Here is a 6,264-nt window from a genome sequence, read left to right on the forward strand (position 1 = left end):
TTTTTTACCAACTTCCTATTTACATAAATGCTAAACTTAATAGCATTATGGTCACTGTTCCAAAGTGGTGCAATCACTTGTACATCTCTCACCGTTATACATCTATCCATCATGAAAAGCAAGTTTCAAGGTTGGTGGATTCTCAAGAACTGCATGGGATGAAGCATTAAGCACTGAAGTGGAAAGGGGATTTGTAGAAATCATCTCTCCACTACCACCTCCCACTCGAACCTGAAGTGCCCTTCTATTCCCAGAAAGGAGGGTTTGGATCAAATGTACTGTGTCCCAACAAGCTGCAACATTTCCTAAAGTTAGCTTAAAGTTTTTCAGTTTATTCCTTGAGATCTTTTACTTGAAAATATTAAACCAAATCTAAAAACAGAAGGGAACACTGAAGGTCTTATTCTGGTATTTGAGATTTCATATATTTGAGAGTCACTTAGAAGTTCCATTGTTCTCACAGATGGGATAAAAAATGAACATGTGTTTAAATCCATCCCATTCAAATTACTAAGACTTCTGTAGTCTTCTTGACTTCAGGTGAAGAACCCTTTCAGCTGGGGTGCTGTGATTGAAATATCCTTTGTATACTGTTCTGTAGTAACAGAAAATCAAGAACAGAGGCTTAGAAATCAATTTTCAGTTAGGCATATTAATTTAATAAACAACGGATGTTCCTGAGATAAAGAGTAAAGATTAGATGCAATTTCTGGAGATGGTGCAGTCAGTAATTATGGGGGCAATAAAGCTTGCAATAAAATAAAATACATCATGAAGTTAATCTTGAACACTAATGTGTCAAATTGCTAGGCTGTGTTGGGTAAGTTTATATCAGATAATCAAAAAAAGACTACCAGTGAAATCCTAAGGGCACTTTTTTGGGAGCAAGCACTATTGAATAACATGGAGCTTACTTCTGAGTATTTAGGATACTCCCTATGACTATTACAGAACTCTGAACTCTTCCTCTCTGCCATTCCCATATCCTATTGTATATAGGAAATTTCTCCATTAAAATGAGCATGGGTTCTTTGCAAATAGAGCTGCTTCATGTGCTCAGAACTGGCAGATTTGCAAAAGCCAATTACTTCCTATACAGAAGAAGCCATCTGGAAGAAAATTCCTGGACACAGGACTCAGAGGGTACACAGCCCAATAATGCAGCTGGACATGGGTATACTAGATCATTGCCCTGCAGATGAAAAGGCTGGAAGTCAGCAGTGCAGAGAGAAACCATCTACTACCATCACAAAAGGGAGAGTTTAGAAATGGGCTGGTGCTTTGATGATTACTAAATTTAGAATTGGGAACTGATGGCACAGTAATTTGTTCATGACCTAGTCCATAAGGGGAAAAACCCCATCTGACTGAAATCCACAATGTTGGAACCATGTCAGGATTTCAGGATAAAACCTCATTCTTAAGCAAAGAGAAATGCCAGTCAGCTGATCACTGACATGGTTCTTTCAAATTACAACTGAGATGTACTTGCAGAGAGAAAATCCACACCTTGGTAATCTACCTGGTATTTCACCCTAACATGTGGTTGTTTTTGAAACATCAGTATGTACAAAGAACAACAAAAAAGGCATATAGCTATTGGATGAGGCAAAAAAAAAAAGTACAAACCAGGCCATTGTCAGACACAGGTCCAGCAAGATAACTTTTTCTTGTGCACTGCAATTCAGGGAATGGGACTGATCTTCAACATGTGATTTGCATCAAAAGCTTACCAGGCTTTAGTTATAGGAGGTATTTTGTACAATTTCTTATGATGAGGATGATTAAAATTAATCTTACAGGGACATGAAGAAGAAATACACCATTCTGTATTTATTCCTCTTTAGTAGTTGATTTAAGAGCCCTGTGATGCAGAGTGGTAAAGCTGTAGTCAGAGCCCTCTGTTCCCGACCTGAGTTTGATCCCAGCGGAAGCTTGTTCAGGTAGCCGGCTCTAGGTTGACTCAGCTTTCCATCCTTCCAAGGTCAGTAAAATGAGTACCCAGCTTGCTGGAGGGGGGGGAAGTGTAGATGACTGGGGAAGGCAATGGCAAACCACCCCATAAAAAGTCTGCCATGAAAACGTGAAAAAACATCACCCGAGTCAAAAACGACTGGTGCTTGCACAGGGGACTACCTTTACCTTTTAGTAGTTGATTACAGTTTTTTTCAAAACTGCCAGCAAAACATTCATCGAATAAAAAGTGACATTTTCCCCAAAGAAATCATCTGTTATTTACAGCCAAAAGGCAAAGGCAAACAAAAAAACAAAAAATGGCTAGCCTTTAGTCTCTTTATGTGAGATTTAGTAAAGAGGTGGTAAAACATAATCAAATTAATACAGCCGATTTAGTAGCAAATTATTTAAAGCTTCCAGTACAAAACATTTCTATGGAAAATTTAATTCCAAATAATTTAACTGGCAGCTTGCTCAGATTATGCAACTTGCTCAGCAGTTCTCAGAAGTAAAAAGGGGCAGTGGTGGTTAAGCACAAATAAAAAAGAAATGCCAACTGCTCACTGTTTCTATGTGGGGTCAAACCAGATCAATGTAGCTTGGCATAGGCCACTTACTCTGGCTTTAAAAGAAGGCACATTATTAAAATGTCCATTTTCCCTTCTCTTTCTAAGTTAAAGAAATATATACAATTTTATGAGTATTTTAATAGCCCACCTTTTAAAACGCTTAAGATGGTCCAGAACAGTCAACTTCAATTAACTGTATCAATCACAATCCAACACAACCAGAACAATTGCACCACATATAGTAAGACATTCGCAGAGAAGAGCAGAGGCTAGCAGCAAAATCAGAAATAGCTGGAGAAAAGTGTTGAATAATATCCTATCAACTTTTACACTTGTGCTAGAAAGAAACAGCCCCCCCCCCTCTCTGACTCAAAGGGGTTAGGATGAAGATTATGAGATCCACAAGGCCAGAACATCAATTGTGAGCAGGCTGTAATGAAAAAAGGAATAGGATGAAACTATCTCCCTTTTAGGGTTGCCAAGTTCAATTCAAGAAATATCTGGGGACTTTGGGGGTGGAGCCAGGAGACATTAGGGGTGGAGCCAAGATCAAGGCTGTGATAAGCATAATTGAACTCCAAAGGGAATTCTGGCCATCACATTTAAAGGGACGGCACACCTTTTCAATTCCTTCCTTCCATAGGAAATAATAAGGATAGGGGCACCTTCTTTTGGGGCTCATAGAATTGGACCCCCTGGTCCAATCTCTGAAACTTGGGGGGTATTTTGGGGAGAGGCACTAGATGCTATACTGAAAATATGGTGCCTCTACCCCCCAAAACAGCCCCCTCAGAGCCCCAGATACCCGCAGATCAATTTTCCATGATTTTTATGGGAATAAATCTCCATAGGGAATAATAGAGTTCCCAGCAGACATTTCCCTCCCCTCCCCTCGCTTTCTGACGACCCTGAAGCGGGGGAGGGCCTCCAAACCAGGGGATCCCCTGCCCCCACCTGGGGATTGGCAAACCTACTCTTTTTCCTTTTGCACCAATGGAAAAGCAGGTATGATCCAAACAAAATGCTGACAAAGAATAAAAAATTTCCATTGGGTAGGGATCTGAGTCTGAGAGCCACTGCTAAAACACCCTTTCATACACAACAACTGTCAGCATAGTGTTCATTGAGATTCCAAAACAAAAGAACTCTTTCTTCAGAAATAAGTTTCTTTATTGGATACACAATGTTTCTACTGAAGAAGACCATTGAAAGTGATAACATACATTGGATGGGTACTATCATATATTGGGGGTACATCAAAGGCAGGGCCCTTTAAATCACTTCTTAAAACAAACGTTGCTTTCTCCCTCAGAGGTGTTTGATTCACACGCTTGCTATCTGTCTTTCCTGAGTCTACCCACACTCCCCCTTTCACTTGGCGGCCTTGCCTGGCCTGGGAAATGGCACGGTGTCTCTCTGTGTCCTGCCAGCCGTTTATTACCCCTGGCGCCCAAGGCCTCCCTCCCTCTGACATACCTTGCATTCTACTACAGGGCAAAAAGGTTAGTCTTGAACAAATAAACAGTATAGGCAATATGGTTAGTATCGATAGGAAGCGATTGAACACAAGCTGACAACAACCCATCATATTCCTCACCTCACATAGGGTCTTCTGAGGCCTACCTTAACATGTGGGTAGGTTCATACAAGAATTGTTAGTCCCATAGATATTCTTGGCCCAGGCCATTTGGGGCCTTAAAAATTAAAATCATATTTTAAAGTGTGGCCTGGAAACAAGCTGTCAGCCAATGCAGATGTCATAACTAGGGCTTTTTTTGAGCAGGGATGCACAGGAACACAGTTCTGGCTGACTTGGTGTCCGGGTGTGTGGCCATATATGAAAATGAGTTCCTACTGGGCTTTTTCTACAAAAAGCCCTATGTCTAACAATGGTGATGCCAGGAGTGTGGCCTAATAGGGTAATGAGTTTCTGCTGCGATTTTTCTACAAAAAAAGCCCTGGTCACATTTGTGTAGTTTGTTTTTGACTGTTCCCTCTCTCCAAAATGAGGTGAAACGTTTCCTTCTTTTTTTTAAAAAAAAGAAGTAAACAGGATTCTGCATACCCACAAAATACCAGCACCACTACCCTATATCAAGCCACCTCCCCTCACCACCATAATGCTCAAAAAGGTATAAAACTACTGAAACAGAATGGGAACTATTACCACAGCTGAGCTAATAGGGAAGTGACTCACATTCCCAACATAGACATAATCAAGTCTCAGACTGTTCTTTTTGAATAATTAAAGTATATAGTCCACAGCTCTACGCTTTAACAAAGTAATGTTCCAGATTCATTCTGCCTCAAGTCCCCACTTTCCTATTGTTGCTTATCCCAATGGCATATCTATCTTTTTACCAATGCCACGATGTTTCTGTAAACTCCTTATCAAAAGATTCAGAGGGGGGGGGCTCTTTCCCAGCAGCTGTTATTATTGGTGCTAAAATGCCCAGTTGCTGATTTAAAACAATAAGCTTAATAAAATATTACGTAGGTCCTTTTTAGTCAGAGTGTTACCAGGTCCCAGGTCTACCAAGTAAAAGGCAAACTTATAGAAAAATGTATAAACTTTATTTACAAGATAAAAGGGAAAGGGAAACACAAAATGGGATGATAAAAACAAATAAAACAAACACACTGTGCACAAAGGAACACTTAAACAAAACTAGGGCTGCCAATCCCCAGGTGGGGGCAGGGGATCCCCCGGTTTGGAGGCCCTCCCCCCGCTCCAGGGTCATCAGAAAGCGGGGGGAGGGGAGGGAAATGTCTGCTGGGAACTCTGTTATTCCCTAGGGAGATTTATTCCCATAGAAAATAATGGAGAATTTATCCGTGGGTATCCGGAGCTCTGGGGGGGCTGTATTTTGAGATAGAGGCACCAAATTTTCAGTACAGCATCTAGTGCCTCTCCCCAAAATATCTCCCAAGTTTCAAAACGATTTGACCAGGGGGTCCAATTCTATGAGCCCCCAAAGAAGGTGCCCCTATCCTTCATTATTTCCTATGAAAGGAAGGCATTAAAAAGGTGTGCTGTCGCTTTAAATGTGATGGCCAGGACTCCCTTTGGAGTTCAATGATGCGTGTCACAGCCTTGATCTTGGCTCCACCCCAGTGTCTCCTGGCTCCACCCCCAAAGTCTCCTGGCTCCACCCCCAAAGTCCCCAGATCTTTCTTAAATTGGACTTGGCAACCCTAAACAAAACCTCAAGGCAATTTGCCTATCTCCCTACACTGGACTGTGTAGTAGTTGGCTAATTCCCTAGACTAATACTCACTGAGGCTTTTCTGCTGTCAGGCCCACAACACCAGAGAGACATCTTCCAAAATCCCGTCCTCATTCACCTGGTTGTACTGTTACCTTCTCCTAGATCTCTTGGAGACGACGCCTGACATCTAGCTTGGAAAAGTAGAAGCTCCTCCTTTTGTGGGCACCTGGCCTGATTTTATCCAGGCTGGCTGATTGGTCAGCCAATTGCTGACAAGTTCTAATTTAAAAGCTGTCATCTAGCATTGACTCTAGATTCTAACCTGTCAAGGCTAGATCTAAACAATCTATGTGACTTCACAGGTGTATCCAGTTAGTCTCCACCTGGGACTACTTAAGTGCTTATTAGCTTTGACACACTGCTGGTGCAAATCCTGAAACACTTATAAACATATAGACATTGAGTACACAAACACTTAGGTGTCTCAGTTTCTTGACACTCCTAAATTCCCCTTTCCCACTGATGTTTAG

General features: G+C 41.4%; 1 long non-coding RNA gene across 1 annotated transcript; it reads right to left on the reverse strand.

The window, feature by feature from the left end:
* Positions 1–311: 311 nt before the first annotated feature.
* On the reverse strand, positions 312–6,046 carry LOC132574728 (uncharacterized). Its single transcript, XR_009555643.1, has 2 exons — positions 5,804–6,046; positions 312–595 (listed from the first exon to the last, which is right to left on the reverse strand). It is a non-coding gene; the product is annotated as an uncharacterized LOC132574728 (long non-coding RNA).
* Between the last annotated feature and the right edge of the window lie 218 nt (positions 6,047–6,264).

This window comes from Heteronotia binoei, chromosome 7, assembly GCF_032191835.1.
Source record: "Heteronotia binoei isolate CCM8104 ecotype False Entrance Well chromosome 7, APGP_CSIRO_Hbin_v1, whole genome shotgun sequence".
NCBI lineage: Eukaryota > Metazoa > Chordata > Lepidosauria > Squamata > Gekkonidae > Heteronotia > Heteronotia binoei.